The following is an 18,392-nucleotide window of genomic DNA, read 5'->3' on the forward strand; positions in this document are numbered from 1 at the left end:
TAGTTCTCTAGGGTAGATGACTTCCCAACGGATACAATAATGCATGTTTTGGTATTTAGTTTCAGTCCATGATTTTTTGCACTAGTTATTTGTTTGGGACAAACCTTCCTACAGGATGGCTAAGTCATTTGGGTATTCACTGACTTGTGCTATCTCGCAGTCATCTGCAAACTTAGTCAGCTAGAGCCCTTTGGCATTGGCATTTACTTTACAGAAGTCAATGCCAAACAGTAGAGGTTGCATCACTGAACCCTGGTGGACTCCATGGGTGACTGTTTTTTTTTTTTTGTGGAGGTAGCCTCCTCTGTTTTGATCTTTTGCATCCTATCTGTGAGCCAGTTGGCAATCTAGCAGGTGAAATAGTTTATTCCCAATTTATTTAATTTTTCTATGATGCCTGAGTGGGGGATTGTGTAAAACCTTTGGCCAGGCTGAGTTAGCTGTGTGCACCATTTTACTTTCATCCACTGCTTTGGTGACCATCTCAAAAAAGTCCACTGGGTTTAGTAAGCACAGCCTGACCGTGACAAATTCAAACTGAAATGGGTCTATGTTTGGAGATCCCTTTGTCCTTATTGATAGTTTCATGATAACTCTTTCCATGACTTTGCATATGAGGCTGGGCAGACTTATGGGTCTGTAATTGCTTGGGTCTATGGAAGATCCTGCCTTATGCAGGGGAATGGCTGTAGCTGGTCTTCACTTGCTTGGTACAAAATCCTTAATGAGGACTTGCATGGTACAAAATATGTAATTAGTGTAATAAGTGTTGTTAGGGTTGTGGCTAAATCATGTTTCTTGATATTTAAGATGCACCCAGGGATATTCTCAGGACACATCAATGCAGTATTTTTGGCTTTTAATAGCACTTTTAAGACTTGGTCTTTTGTGATAGCTAGAGGTGATAAGGTTTTGGGTATATCTTGTGGATCAGATGGAGGAGAGAGAGGTAAAGTTTGAACTGAATTTATTAGCCATTAGGTTCTCTATATCTTCAGCCTCAGTGTAGGTAACTATTTATAATCAGCTCAGTGCATTGCTGTTGTGCTTCTAAGACTGAGAACATAACTAAAAAGGCTTTGTGTTTGTCTTTGGCTTGGGCAGCTGTTTAAGTTTCAAACTTGGCTTGGTGGATTTTATTAAGCTGCTGGGCTGCTTGTTTATTTCAATGATGAGGGCTCTGTCATTCTGGGAATTATTATTCTTACTTTTGGTAAAATTCTGTTCCTTTTATTGTACAGCTTGCTGATATTATGGTTCTCCCATGTGGAGTTGTTTCTAGGGTTTGCGCCGCTCTTATTCCTGCAGAGTACAGCTGCATCTCTGCAGCTGTACACATGCTGGTACAGTGTGGTGGTGCACTTTTGGGAGTATTAAATGGAGTTAACTGGGAAGCTTGCCAATGGATCCCTTAGGACTAGTAGTTTGTGTTAAAGAAAGAGGAAGAGATCTCTGGTTTCAGTTTTATTTCAAAGGAGACTGCTTTATGGTCAGACTTACCAAGTGATGAAGATATGCAAGGTACAAGATGTCCCCATATTAATAATCAGAATATCTAAGTTCTTATTCCTCTCTAGTGGGTACTCTGACTAATTGCTCCAGGTTATTTGTATTGACAAAGTCCAGGAATCTCTGTGCTTGTGCAGTAGTGGTGGTGTAGGTTTCCCAGACTATTGTTGGATAGTTTAGATCACCTATGAAAATGTTATTGGCTTTAATACTAAATAATTCTAGTTCCTGTAGATATTCATGTAAGAAAATTAAGCACAGTGTTTTTTAAAAGCCATTTTTCATTATTTAAGTATTTATAATTTGAATATTTATGTTTATATCTAATACAGAATGAAATCTGAGTTTTGAGCTGTGATGTAGATCCCTTTTATAAAATATAAAGCTTATTGCACACAAAGATCTGGAAATGCCATTCACTTCATTGATTAAAAATAAATAAATAAATAAATAAATAAATAAAAACATTGCATTGCCTAGACGGGACATTCATTACATCTTTCAGTTCATGTTTCTTAAGTTGCCAGACTGACTGCTGCATTGTTCATTTCTTGAATATTAAACCAATGAGTTAGAAATGGTGACCATGATGTGAAAGTCATCTTATTAATATTTGTAACTGAATGCAAAACAGTTCGTAATACTAAATGGTATTAAATGTTTTGTTGTGCATTCATAGGAAGGGGTCACTAGTTTGTTACTAACAGAAAAGGTTTTACAAATACCTGAAGAACTCTTCATGAAAGGGAGTAGATATAACTGAGGTGGTAGCAGTATATTTGTTGAGGTACTATTTTAATGTCTGTCTGTAACCCGTCCCTCCTTAACTGCATATACATAATACTAAACAGCACTTCAGCACCTTTAACTTACATTGTACAAGCTCTACAGGCCAACTAAGTGCAAACCTGCAGAATGAAACCATGTATTTACTAACAAAAGTAGTTTGGGTGCCACAATAATGATTCAGTGGAACACAGACCATTAGTGCAAATAAGGACCACTTGGTTAAGCTGTCATTTCACATGCATATTAAATATAGTGCAGATGTTAATTAACCAGTTCTTCCACTTATTCAACATGCTTCCTGTGTAAAAATATTTCTTCACATTTACTACCCCCATAGCATGAGTAACGTTAGGCTCATCCCTATCAACCCCAGCACCTCTTACCAGAAGAGTGCCAAAGGGATCCATGCTTACCCCACTGTTGTTTTCAATCATTATTACTGACCTGCCCTCCAACCTCCCTAACCTTCCTATCACGCTTTATGCAAATGACATGGTTGTCCTTCAATCCACTTCCGCTTATTCAGCTATTCATATCCACCTCAGTCTGCCCTTCACTGCTTTAATTCTTTACTAAACAACCATAAACTAATCCAAAACCTCTCCAAAAGAAAAGCAAAGTATTATGTTTAGAACCTCATATATATATATATATATATATATATATATATATATATATATATATATATATATATATATATATATATATATATATATATATATATATATATATATATATATATATATATATGTTTGGGTCTACTTCATATGACCTAAATTTCATTTCACTGAAATTCATTTGATTGAGAAACACTGAAAGTTCAAAAGACACTGAAACTCATAACACTGACACATTAAAGTAAAAGGTATATGCCCTTTTCCCCACTGTAGTGCAATCCTGGAGTTAGTATATATAGTTAAGGGGGGGGCACAGCCCCCCACATAGTTTAGGTAAATATTGTTTTCTGCAAAGAGTTATTCATTGCAGTTATAAATATCCACGTGTATCGTTTAAAATGCATAATGTATATGTATATGTGCCCCCCACACCCCCTAACTATATATATATATATATATATATATATATATATATATATATATATATAGATATAGATATGGAAGCGCTACAGAATCCTGAAAGCCCAAAATCCTGAAGACCAAAATCCTGAGACCAAAATCCCGAAATTTCAAAATCCTGAAAATTCAAAATACTGAAAACTTAAAATCCTGAAAACACACAGGATACAAACACTTGTTATATTCCACTACAAGTACATACAGAAACATATTACTCTTCAATTATATGCAGGGGGGCAAGCCCCCCTGCACCCCCTGCTACTTAAATATATCAACTCCGAGATTGCACTTCACCACACTAAGTGCAATCTTGGAGTTGATATATATAAGTAGTAGCGGGTGTGGGGGCCGCAGCCCCCCACGTGGGGGGTGCAGGGGGCTTGCCCCTCTGCTTATACTTGCAAAACAGTAATATAGTTTGTGTTTTATTTCTTTTTGCATGTACTTGTGCTGGAATAAGTATCCTGTGTGTTTTCAGGATTTTGTGTTTTCAGTATTTTGAGTTTTCAGGATTTTGAACTTTCGGGATTTTGGTCTCAGGATTTTGGGCTTCAGGATTTTGAGCTTTCAGGATTCTGTAGCGCTCCCATATATATATATATATATATATATATATATATATATATATATATATACTAACTCCAGGATTGCACTACAGTGGGGAAAAGAGCATATACCTTTTACTTTAATGTGTCAGTGTTATGAGTTTCAGTGTCTTTTGAACTTTCAGTGTTTTGGTCTCAATCAAATGAATTTCAGTCAAATGAAATTTAGGTCATATGAAGTAGACCTATATATATGTGTATATATATATATATATATATATATATATATACATATATATATATATATATATATATATATATATATGTGTGTGTGTGTGTGTGTGTGCGTGTGTGTGTTTGCGTATGCCGAAATACCATGGATCTCAATGGTTTCCCAACAGAAACAACCATATTCTTTAAATACCCAGGTTTATAGTTAGACCAGTCACTTAAATTTCAAAGCCACACTGAAAACACCAGGAAAAATATCAGCTCTCCTTTATTCTGGTCCTGTAAAATCTCTTTTTCTCTCCAGACCAGCTAGAGATGCAGTATGTTACTAGACATACTCTAACATATCCATCTATCTACCATATCTCCCACAAGAATATACTTCTTGTAATAACTAACATCCATGTTGCCCTAGTCTAGCACTTATATCATACATTTCACCTAAACATTCTCCCAGACAACTATGCTTCTAACTTTCCTAGTGTTATCACTCTTGATGATACTTTCCCACTTCACCACTTACCACTACACCCTCCATTACCTTCCTTCAAACCCCACCAAACAACATTCCCCCTATATACTCACTTGTCATGGGCCATCTCGTCATTACTCCTGAACTCTTTCATACTCAACCTATCCACTTCTTAAAACTAAAGGATCCACCACTAAAACTAATCACTGTCCAAAGTCTTCTCTTCCGGGGTGAATGAGTGGGGCTGTGCCTTTTTCATACTTTATAAAACACTAGAGACTGCAGGATGGTCATGGGTGATTCATAATGTAGTTTTTATTTATTTAGAATAGAAAAAAGAATAGTACATTCCAGATAAATGCTATCTAATATCAAGTCAACTTGCTATACTTGTCTTGTACAGGCTACTATTCAACTGTGTCAGTACCGTTTGTGCAAAGTAAGAAAGAGTTATTAATGTGAAAAGCATCTGAGAAGAAATAATGAAACTACCAAAATCAACAAAGTAATGGAGCTTCTAAGAATGTTTGTAAGTACGTATCAGGCATGTGGATTAGGAGAGCATCAAGGAGCTCCATCCAGCTTCCTAGTTCCTCCAAAGCACTGTCTAGTTAAGTGATTTACTAATTGTCAGACTGTAAGTAAATGGAGGCTGAAAGATCCAAACATTCAACTATTGGAAGCAGTATGTTAATGGAGCATAACAAAAAGCCTCTAAACTAACCCACAGCATTCTAATCAGTCAACAGCAATGGTTTCTGTATTACCTGTTTAGTCACTGATAACTATCTCTTAGTCTCCCAACTTAATTTTGTCTCACAATATATGAAAATAATGCATAACTTAATGAAAAAAACAGCCTTAGTTAGTTCTTCTTATAGTTACTAGATGCTTTCTGCCTTGCAAACAATGGGAAGGTTTACTGCACCGCGTCAAGTCATTCATTATGCATGATGTGGACCATATTGTTTTATCCTAACATTGTAGAATTTGATAAGCTCTTTTTTATGTCATTAAAAAGACCAAACTAAATGACAAACCTTCCACTGTCCATACACATACAGACACACACACGCACACACACACACACACACACACACACACACACACACACACACACACACACGCAAACACACGCAAACACACACACACACACACACACACACACACACACACACACACACACACACACACACACACACACACACACACACACACACACACACACACACACACACATACACACACACACACACACACACACACACACACACACACACACACACATGCATTGCATTACTGTAAATGATAGCAATCTTTATGAAATTTAAGTCATTAATGAACTTTTTTTGGCCAAAATATTAAACACTGACATCCACAATACAGACCAACTGTTTCTGTTCTCTTTACTTCCAATTAGATTGGATATGCAGCAACACCTGCCATCCTGAATGACAGACTCCTGTTCCCTTCCTTTTTTCACACTCTTCCCAGTGATTCCTTTGCAGCTGTGGCCATTGCACATCTGGTCATTCACTTCCAATGGAAATGGATTGGAATACTGGCCTCGGATAAGGACTATGGAGTACTGGGTGCACAGAAGGTAAAGGAAGAACTTTCCAGAAGGGGATTTTGCATTGCTTTCACAGAGACAATCTTTGCACAGAACCCAAGAAGTAAGGTTCTTCAGATAGTTGAGCAGATCCGGAAAACATCTGTCAAAGTGGTTTTGATATATGCCGCACTTGGGCCCATTATGAGCCTCATGGAAGAGTTTTATCTGCAAAATGTCTCCCAGATTGTCTGGCTTGGTTCAATCAGCTGGCCTGTAACCCCTGTTTTCCCAAAATACATATTACAGAAGCTACTGAATGGCACAGTGTCACTTTATCCCCACCGGTGGAAAATTCCTGGATTTAAAGATTATCTGTATAACATCCAGCCATCTCTTTTCCCAAATGATATCTTTATGAAAATATTTTGGGAAAGAGTTTTCAGCTGCAAGTGGTCTGCCAATACCAGCAAATATTTATTAGATAAAGATTTAGTGGCATGTACAGGGAAGGAAACATTGACAGGACTAGGTAAACCCATCTACGATGAAGAGGAGTTCCGATACACATACAGTGCATACACTGCTGTTTACATCATGGCATATGCCTTTCATAGCCTCCAGTCATGCATTGCTCCAGGTGGACCATTCCAGAATGGGACCTGTGCAAACAGTATGCATTACCAACCATGGCAGGTAAGGGTAATGGTTATTCTATTGAACACAAGCAGGTAAGGACAAGTCTTATATTTAGTAGTTTCTCTGCCTTTTGGCTAAGATCAAGTGTCTTTAAGTCTTCAAGGATTTATAACAATCCATTATTGGTACTGCAAGTTATGTTAAGTGTATTTAATTATATGAGAAAGGCAAGTCATGAAATAAGTAACAGCACAAGACAGGCTGTATGGGATGGGTAGACAAAATTGCCACATCTTTGGGTGTTTTGTCCCAGTAATTAAAACCAAAACATTCAAAATTGCAGCATTCATTTTTAAGAACTTTGTTTGAAGAAATACAGAATTATTTTAAAAAATTATTTATTGCATATGTTTGATCTATTATTGAATATAATATGACTTTTTGTGCATATACCAAAGGGGATTTATTAATTTTAGAAGAAATACAGGGGAAATCTGCAATGATTTCTGGGTTGTAAAATCTTCCACATCAAGCTAGTTTGGAAGTTATAGGTCTCTTTTTCCATACGTTATAAGTTAATGTGAGGAAAGTTGTGTCTAGCTTATCGGGCATTAAGGAATGATGAACTCCGATTATTACTAAACACTGAGCTTACAGATTCTATTCAAATTACTAGGACTATTATAATACCAATAACTTTCTTGGGTGGCGTAAGCCAGGGAATCTTGTTGGCTAGGCTTACGTAGGCCCTCAGGCCGATAGCCTAGTACCTAACTATGAACCTATGAACCTATGAGGTGTAATTACTCATTAAACATTGGAAGAGCAAAGTCTCTACCACATTCCATGATATGTCAGTGGAATAAACTCCCTCTGTTAATCAGACAGTAATGTCTTTGCTTAGTGTACATGGTCTGTATTCAAGAACATCCCTACCACAGTTTTTGTGCTTTCTCGTCACTCAGAAAGGTTACACTAAGTGTACATGTAGTCTACACTCTGTAGTAACCTTTATGAATCCCCCTCATTGTACAAGGCTGCAAGAAAGTCAGTAGGAAAACTAAAATTAAGGGGGAGAAGGTGTAAGTTATGCATGTATTGTCTGTTCACTCAGAATGTTGTACACTTAATGTAGGCATTACTGAATCCCAGGATATATTTGTTTAAAAAAATCTTGATAACTGGGTTGATACAAAAGGTTTATTATACATTTATATTGGAGTCTGCATTTTTGATTGCCATTTTGCCCCAGAGCAGTTTTTTTCAAACTATTGAATAAGCTTTGGGTGCTTTATCAGACAAATGTAAAATATTCACCAAGGCACCAAAGTTCACTTCAAACAGAATCCACAGGTACCACCAAGGATCGAATATCAGCAGTTTTCTTTGAAAACACAGCTTTAATGAAAATGAACAAAAAACACATACACTCCAGGCATTAACGTCTCCTACGTTTTCGTTTGCAAGTTACTTCATCAGATGTGGACAGACTTGTGAACCATTCATTGATTCATAGATTAGTACTAAGCTAACTGCCCTTGCGGGCCATTGTAAGCCTAGCCAATTATCCCTTGTGAGACTCAAACCTTGCACCTTGTGTTTGTAAGGCAAACACCTTACCCATTAGGCCACCCTCCCAACCATATTATAAGCCTAGCACTTGTTCTCAAAACTTCTCTTCTAAGTAAGCACTCTCAAACTAAAGTAAGCACTACATTCCTTTTATTCTCCCTCTGCTTGGTAAATTGAGTTAATTACCCAATAAAATAAGACTGTTAATTAGCAATTAATACAGAATGCAATAAATATAAAGTGACTGTGTGCATATACAACCTTCTCTGAATGAGAAGTACATATACCACCATTAAAAACCATGTTACCTAAATACTTCTGTCTAAAGATTCATGTTTTATGTTAAATCCTTCATAAATTAATATAAAATCATATAAAATCATGTACTTTAAAACATTTAAGACTTATTTAAAAGGATTGCATGTAAAATAATAAAAATGGTCTTAAAGCTCCCTCTAATGTCCATTCTATTAATAACACTCTGAACTCTGAAAATAAAATTGCATCCTGAATTGGCATCAACATCTGTATACAAATAAATATAATCATACTAAAATTGCTTAAAACTATTTCCATCATAACATTTCTAAAATGTTTTTGGATGAATACACATATAAATACATAATATAAAAGTTATTATAAAAGTTAAAAAGTCATTTGAAGTTCCCTGTTTAAAATCTGAGTGCCGGTTAAACAAAGTTAAACTTTTTCTGGCTCCGCCAAGTCTGCTCTTCAAATTTTCTCTTAGAAAGCTCTACTCTTAGAATAACCAGTCTACTCGCTATATTATAAGCCTAGAACTTGTTCTCAAAACTTCTCTTCTAAGTAAGCACTCACAAACTAAAGTAAGCACTACATCCACCTACCACCCCTGTGAATACCCACTTCCCTTAAAGACACAGCACTCTCTTATAATATTCTAGCATGTCGAGTGGTAGATTACTAGCATCGTCTCCTGTTCAGCTGGTTAATCTGGGAATCTTTAGACAATGCTATAATTGTCTCATGTACACAGACAACCCTCTCCTCCTCCCAACAAACACAAATATATGTGAGAGATGCAACTATATAGCCAAACTGGAGGCTGAACTCTTTCAACTCAGGACTGGCAAGACCAGACAGGAGGAGAAGGTAACCACACACACAACAAACCCAGTTACACATAGACCTACCCCAGCTGCAAACCAAACACATAATAACACAAAGACATACTCGGAGGCTCTAATAAAAAAACTTACCAAAAAAACAGAGGCTCCCAAAGCAGACACCCAAAAATCCACCACCTCAAAACATAACACATGCAACACATACTTCAATAAATAGGTGTGTCGAACAATCACAGCCCTTAAGGCCAAACACTATGCCTGATACACTAGTGATAGGTGACTCTATAGTCAGACAATGACGTTCCGCTTATCAGGCTGAACAAGGAGAAGGTAACGGTGAGCTGCCTATCGGGGGCTAGGATCCGCCACATAACACATGCACTCAGGTCACTTAAAAGCACGTACAAATATGACTCCGTCATTGTCCATGCTGGCGTGAATGACCTGAGATGTACCTCCCTGGACTACATGAAAAGAGACATAGAGGAGCTCTCTGATTATGTAGTCCAGGCTGGTATGACCCTGACCCTGAGCAATATCTTGCCCTCACCAAGAATGATGCCACAATACAAAGACAAGATGATCAGCTTTAATAATTGGCTCAATTACTGGTGTCATTCTAGGGGGATCCAATGTCTGTCTGCTTCGGATGACATGCTGGACAAGCCACGCTGCTTCGCAAGGGATGGCTTGCACCTGTCACCACTGGGCTTCCGGATATTGGCTAAGGCTCTTGCCACCCCCATAGTGCCTTTTTTAGGCAAGGCTCAAAAGACAAACCCACCTCCTTAGAAAACAAAAATGGAAAAAAATTAAGGGTAATGCTGCTCAATGCCAGAAGTCTAAATCTCAAGATGCAGGCTCTCGAAGCACTCCTCAGTATGGAGAACATCGATGTCTTTGCAGTAACTGAAACCTGGTTCAAGGCTCCTGAGAGCACCCCAGCACTACCAGGCTTTACCTCGTATCATGCTTTTCAGCCCCAAAACCCGGGCCGAACCACAATAGGAGGGGGAGTGTCCATATTCATCAAGGATACCCACACCTCCAGGTTAGTGGCAACACATGAAGCATCGGAGACCATCCAGGTGCAACTAACCATAGGCAAAACTGCTATACAACTGGTTTACATGTTACAGACCACTCTCCCAATCTCAAGAACCCCATTCAGCCTTCCTGAAGACATTGGAGGATATGAATGTCTCACCAAATACCATCATATTGGGAGACTTCAACTACCCTAACATAGACTGGGTGCACTATTCTAGCCCTAACACCCTAGCCCAAAGGTTCCTGGAATTCATAAACTCAAATGCAATGGAACAGCTAGTCACCTCTCCCACAAGGGGAGATAATATACTGGACCTGATCATCACTAACATGGGGACAAAATGCTCCACACCTGAAGAATACCCTTCACTAGTGAGATCTGACCACAAACTAATCACCCTGGATATACATATCCCACCTCCACCCCCAGCACAAAAGACTACAGTGACAAACTTCTCAAAAGCCGACTTTACACTTCTTAAGACTGAGATGGTATCCTTTAAGCCCACTGGGCCAGTGGAAACCACAACCCACAATGCTGAATCCTTCACAAATGCTTTCTACGGACATCTCCAAGAATACATGGATCATGCAATCCCAAATAAAACCAAGACCCTCTCCAACAAGGGAAAACATCCTGTCTGGTGGACCCCAGCCATAAACAAATTGTATAACAAAAGAAGGAAGCTACTGCAAGACAGAGCAAAATCCCATAAAGGGAAGGCATCTCTGATCAGCACTAGTAAAAAGCTATGTTCTCTCATAAAACATCCAAGGCCAACTTTGAGAGAAAAATCGCCAAGGACACTAAAGATAACCACAAGGCCTTCTTCAGTTATGTTAGAAACATGGGCGAAAACCCTCAGATATGCTCAGAGTTAGTACACAACGACAAAAAATTCACTGAACCCACAGATATTGCCAACATTCTGGCAGACAGGTTCAGTGCAAATTTCTCCCCTCTCTCAACCCCAAAAGAAGAAATACTTGTCCCAGCTGAATGTAACCTCCCTGTCATCTCAGATGTCCAGGTGAGAGCCACCCTCAGTAAAGCAAAAAACACAGCATCAATGGGACCTGATGGTATCCCCGGTTGCGTGCTATGTGAACTCCAAGAGGAGCTAAACCCGCATATAAAAATGCTATTTAACCTTAGCCTTACTGCAGGATATGTACCTGAACACTGGCGTACAGCAACAGTGGTCCCACTCCACAAAGGAGGCACCTCTACAGACCCTGGGAACTACCGCCCCATAAGCTTAACCAGCCTGGTCTGCAAAGCTATGGAAAGAATCATTATGGAATTCATAAACAGCGACATTGGAGACCTACAGACACTTGATCCCACCCAGTTCGGCTTTGTGAAGGGCAGATCCTGCCTTTTGAACCTGGTTGACTTTTTTGAAACAGTCACTAGAGCCATTGATGAGGGCAAAGCAGTCCACACAGCCTACCTGGTCTTGGCTAAGGCCTTCGACACGATACCCCACTCAGGCATCATAGACAAGCTCAACAGCTTAAATGTAAATCCATATGTCACAAGATGGGTCGCAAACTGGCTAAAGAACAGAACCCATAAAGTCAAAATTGCGGGAGCCATGTCAGACTCAAAGCCAGTCACAAGTGGTGTCCCACAGGGCTCTGTCCTAGGACCCCTCTTGTTCGGCATTTACTTCTCAGATGTGAAAGCAAACATGGGAGGGTTGTAGCTGACAAAGTTCACAGATGACTGCAAACTAGGCGCCATAGTCGATACACCAGCTGACACACACATCCTACAGAAAGGCCTCACTGAAACGGACAACTGGTGCCGGAATCATGGCCTAAAACTGAATGCCAAGAAATGTATAGTCATCCCCTTTGGGAAAAACAAAGTACCCACAAATTATCACATAGACAGTAAACCACTGAGTATGGAAAAAGTAATCAGAGACCTGGGGACCCAAGTCGATAGTGACCTCTCATTTGACACCCACATTGCCAAAGTGGTTAGAAAGACTTTCTACCTTGCCCACCTTATCATGAAGGGTTTCACATCCAGATCAAAGGAGGTCATTGTACCCCTATACTCCTCCCTTATCAGGCCCATGATTGGGTACAATGCCCCATTTGGTATGTACCTCACCCGGCACTTACAACAGCTGGAGAGACCCCAGAAGTACCTCACCAAGAGGATCAAGGGTCTCCAACATATGTCATATGCTGCTAGACTAAAGAAACTCCAGCTCTATTCAGTAGCATACCACCTGCTCAGAGGTGATCTGTGCCTGACGTACAAGGCCATGTCCAATCAGGAATTGATGGACATGCTCCACCTCAAAAAATTCAAATCCATCAGAACCACGAGAGCTAAAGATTTAAACCTCAGCACAAATATGAATAGGACATGCTGGAGGGACAGATTCATAACTCAGAGGCTTCCCACACTCTGGAACAGAAACCCAGTTCATGTTAGGCAGAGCCCCTCACTGACTCTCTTCAATTGAAATCTTGACGAGTGGATGGGAGATCGTAGGTTTACCCCGGGGGTCATCCCTGTGTCACTACTAGACAGAGGCACAGTAAACTAATTCTATTAAGTAAAGGGGTCTTCAATCTGTCACTACTAGACAGAGGCACAGTATTCTAAATCTATTCTGTACACTTTAGTATCACTACAAGGGGTGGCGAAAGCCACATCACTATGGCTAGGCTTATAAATGCACCAGGGCAGATAGCCTAGTACTAAACTATGAAACTATGAAACTATGTACATATTGCAAAAATCAAACCAAACATTTTCTTCTGTTTCAAACCATTGTTACAATTTTGCCGCCCTTAATTTAAGCACAGGGGCAATTGAAATGTGGTCGAGTCCAGGAAATTTGTTTGCTTGGAGGGTGATCTGCCACCATAACTCTTTATATTCTATGGTTTCTTCCCATAGACCACCCCTTCCATCCATTTTTACTTGCTCAATGACAAAAAACTTGTAATAAGCTTCACTGCATTTTTGTTTGTGCTTAAATAGGGCGTTAGTGTCTTTGTAAATCTGGATTTCATACATGTATTCGTATATTCTTCTTCGAAGTTTATGCTCTGTCTTGCCAATATAAAATGCTTGACAAACTTGACATATACCTAAACAGACCAAGCCACTGGAATCAGTTACTATATTCCTTACTCATAATAGTTATGTTCCTACTTTCCAAAAATATACTTTCCTTATTTATTATATGGCTACATTGGGAGCAGTGGTCACACTTAAAGGTTCCTTTCCTTTTCTTTGTTGCACTTTTCTGTCTCATTTCTTTCTCTAATAAATTTTTCAAACAATGAATTTCTAAAAAACACTTAATTCTCACTTAGGTATCTTTTGAAGATCTGTAAGTGCAACGGATCTATTCCACTCAGTGTTTAGTATAAACATGACCAAGCTGGAGCTTCCATTATACTCTATTACTAAGGCATTTCCATATGTATCCTGCTTAACTTGGTTCCCATTCTCTTGGTTGTCAAGGCTAATACCCAGAATAGGCCAGAATTTGTCCTGCCTTCTTTCACATACCTCTTTTTTCATTTGTTTATTTTCATTAAAGCTGTGTTTTCAAAGAAAACTGATGGTATTCGATCCTTGGTGGTACCTGTGGATTCTGCTTTATCAGACAAATGATATAGATGATTGCCACTGTCTGCATTTGAGAAATGTGATCATTTTTAATTTTATTTCCACTTTCCAGTGTGTTTTTCTGCTAATTTTAAATAATTCTTTAAACATATTACTTCACGTGAATAAGAGGAGAGCCCATGTCTTCCGAGAAACATTTTTTTAAAATTCTGCACATATTCAAACTCCAAACATCTGCAGTTGAATTTCAAAGTTGTTTTCCTGGGAGAGATAAAACCTTCCATAAAGTAATGCAGTTTTTTTCATTGTCAGCACCCTGTCTACTATTTAAAATGAATGTGACTGCTGCATCTCATGGGTAGGGTGCTTCTGTCTCCGGCAGCCTTCATTCAGCAGTGTGCATTTTGATAAGTAACTGTTGACAGAACAGCCAACTACTGATAAAAATGTCCCATGCATACTGGAAAAATCATATTGAAAAACACACACACACACACACACACACACACACACACACACACACACACACACACACACACACACACACACACACACACACACACACACGCAGGCTCAGCATCAAGCTTGAAAAAATCAAAACGTTACTTTTTTCTCCCAAACTATAGCCTGACCCACCTTGTATAAAGCTCTTCCATTTAGTATACCCTTACCCAGCACCTAGTTATTTGATGTTTCCCCTTCACCCCAGTACTGTAAGTCTCCCTGGCTATCTGTTAATTCCCTTACTTCTGAGTAAACCCATTGCAGTAATCCTTACATCTTGGAAATACCCTGAATTAATCATGTACTGCAAGCAGAGCATTAATTTCTGATGAGTCTGCATACCCACCCCAAAATGACAGACCCCATCGTGCACAAAACTTTTAACTTTGGTCAAAGGCAGCATGTTGTTGGCACAGAATATTCCTCATCTCTACAGTCATCTGCTCCATGTGCTATGAGCAAATCTGTAGAAAGGGTTGGGGTGAAGTGCATACCATCTCTCAGTTTGTGTAGAACTGTTAGAATATGACAGAGATATAAGTAAACAATGCCCCTGACAGGGAAATCATTTATGTGGAGTGAATGAAGCATTCACCAAGAACAAGCCCACTCCTAAGGATGGGGATGTAGAAATGTGGCCTGTCTTATTGGAAGGTGTAAGATAACAAGGCTACCACTGTGCTACCTCAGAATGATGTCACTGGCCCAAGTTATTTAGGTTGTGTGGATGTGATAATAAGCTAGAAGGAAGAAAGTCTAGTCTTTGTAGTACATTTACAGCAATTGGAGAGTCAGTTAGTATTATTAATAAAAAACAACCATTTGGAAGATGAGGAATGTTTATCTGCTAGGACATTGGCTTTTCAGGTTGCCAGCTTGATCTTTTAAGGCTTGTTATGAAAATTAACTTACCATGGCCAAAAAGAAGGTACAGCTGGACCATGTGTGCTCGCTGGGATTATTTGCATGGATTAAAAAATATGTTTAACTTTAACTTTTGTGCTACTGCGAGTGTGTCCTGAGTAGAAACCAAGCAACAAAGATTAGAGGTTAAATATAATAAGCAAAGATTTTCTTCAAATGCTGATTTCACTACATTACATCAAAAAAGGATTTCCATTTGTTGACATTGCCATAAAGTACACTTGTGTGTTCCCTTTCTGCTTTTTTTTCCCTCCACCTTACTCTAATGATCTTGGGAACATATAAACTAACCTGTAGTGGGCATAGAATGCCTGTGGCAACATTTCAAGAAACCCTCCACAAAAGGGACATTGACACTGAATCACAACTCTTTTACTCTCTAGCTCCATAATGCATTTGTCAATTTAAATGACATTTTGTTTAGAAAAGGAGGAAGGGACAGTCTGGGAAGTATATGCAGTCTGAAGGAGAAAAGAGAATCACCATCTGAACCTCAGCTAGAAAAAATACATCGGTCAGTGTCCACAGACATTGGCCTGTGGTACTTCAACATTTGTCATCCGGATCTGTCACCATAAGGCAACATATTAATGTATAAATATTTTATTATACTGGATTGGTAGTTGAAAGGGTAAGCCTCCATAGCTGGCCTTAGGCATAGACCAACTAGGTGGCTGCCTAGGGCGCTGCTCTAGCAGGAGTGATTTTCCAGTAATCTGGATGGTGTAGGTAGACCAGGATGGGGGCACCAAGTAGTGTTGAGGGGCACTGTGGAGACCTTTTGACTAGGGCATCAGCTGACCAAAGGCCGGCCCTCACCAAAGGGGGCTAGGGGTTGGGGTTGATAGGGCTTATAGTGAATTGTTATCTGTTATGTTATTAAGCTGTTTGTACCCAGCTATCTGCTCAGATCTCTTTACAGAGCCAGTATATTGGTATAGTTAATCAGTAGAACATCAAAGGAGTGGTATGTGGCATTTTTGCTCTAGAATATTAGGCCACTGAAATCTAACAGCAGTCACAATTACCTTACAGGTTACAGCATACAGGAATAAGAAAGGGAGATGGGGACCTCACCGCCTTATGCCTCTGTTCAATGAAAATGTCCTTGACAAGTATTCTGAAATCTTGGGGTGTGTCCTAGCCACATTATCAGTGTCACCAGCACCTCCATTGGTGAAACAGTAAAATGCATTTTTGGTAAAATGGCAAGTAAAAAAGGGCCATTCAACACTCCTGAGTCCATTTACTGTATCCAAACAAATAAGCAAATGATGTACAGATGTCTAGTCAATGAAGGAAGACATTTGTCTTTTTGATATTACTCAGTGCCTGCTTACCTGAAATAAAGTAATAATGATCATCTACAAACATTCTGGCTATTAACCTGACCATTATACTATATTTCCTTTCCATGGGGTGACCATACTAGTCCAAACATAATTTCTCCCCAGGCTCAACCTGACTCATGCCTGTGGCCAGTGAGGAGATAGAGGATGCTGATGCAACCTCATACTGCTGCTGAGAAGTCTGCTGTAACTTCTGCCAACCTCATGCCAGCCTTGTGTGCTCCATAATCACTGCCTTTAAGAGGTACATGTGGTCTTGACACATGTACAACCTCTGAAATAAACAACTCACTGCTTAATGCAACAACAAGCTCATCAGGCTCAGCACACTGCCCTTTTTTTAACTGGAGCAAAAGCCTAGGCTGCCTCCATCCCACCAGGGTGGTCATGCACAACAGATAAGAATAGAATGACTCCAGTCTTCACCATTCCCTGTCAACAGCAAAGCTCCTCAAGTCTCTGTTCTGGGGCCACTTTTTTGGCATTATTGTAGATAATGAGCATTTATTTGATACCCACACAGTTGTTACTTTCCGGAAAGCATATGGAGTTGCCCACCTGATCCTCCACTGGTTTAAGAGCCATTCTAGAGCTGTAACTGCCACCCTGTGTACATCTCTTATCAAACCAGTTATAAAATACAGCATCCTGTTCTGTATCCAGCTCACATGCAATCTGCTGCAATTGGAGAAGCTGTAATGATTCCTCACAGAGAGAATGGAAGGACTCCCTGGCTGTTTTATAGGGGTCCAGGAAAGTAAATAATATGGGAAGAAATAGCCAGGGAATTGTTATGGCTAGGCTTTAATAGGCCCTAGGGCTGATAGCCTAGTACCAACCTATGAACCTATGAACCTATAAAGGCTACAGCAATTCTTTGCATGTTTGTGTCTTTTTGTCTCAGATGAGACATAAAGCCTCACATATACATTAAAGGACCACTTGCTGCTAGGAGCTCCTTACTTAGAGTACCTCCTGGCTTCAGTGAAAATTGATATTAACTGTACCATGAAATGTCTTCTTCTTCTTCTTCTTTCAGCTGCTCCCATTAGGGGTCGCCACAGCAGATCAACTGTTTCCATTTTTTCCTGTCCTCTGCACTGTGCCATGAAATGTGACCAATTTAAATTTTAAAGGGTCCCATACCTGTGGAAAAACTGCCCCTTTCAAATGCAGCACATCACCCCATACCTTCAAAAAAGAAACTAGATAAATATATGGTCACCTATAAATTCCAACATGGAATCAGAGGCATCACATTTCTTAATGACCAATAGGCCTTGAGTTTCTTCATAGGTTTATAGGTTATTACTAAATGTCCAGTCAGGGAACCATTCAGAATCTTAGCCAAGTCACTTGAGTATTAATATGAGTGCGCTATTTTCTGCTTGACTAAAAGAGCATTGCCACAAACTTTAAGAATAAATTGGTGGTTTTGCTTTCAGTCATCTGGATTGATTTTGAAGA

General features: G+C 39.3%; 1 pseudogene; it reads left to right on the top strand.

The window, feature by feature from the left end:
* The window catches only part of LOC122797834, a 293,822-nt pseudogene that overhangs the window by 138,550 nt on the left and 136,880 nt on the right, over positions 1-18,392 (top strand).

The sequence above is a fragment of the Protopterus annectens genome, chromosome 3.part1 (assembly GCF_019279795.1).
Source record: "Protopterus annectens isolate FY-2018-M chromosome 3.part1, PAN1.0, whole genome shotgun sequence".
Classification (NCBI taxonomy): Eukaryota; Metazoa; Chordata; order Ceratodontiformes; family Protopteridae; genus Protopterus; species Protopterus annectens.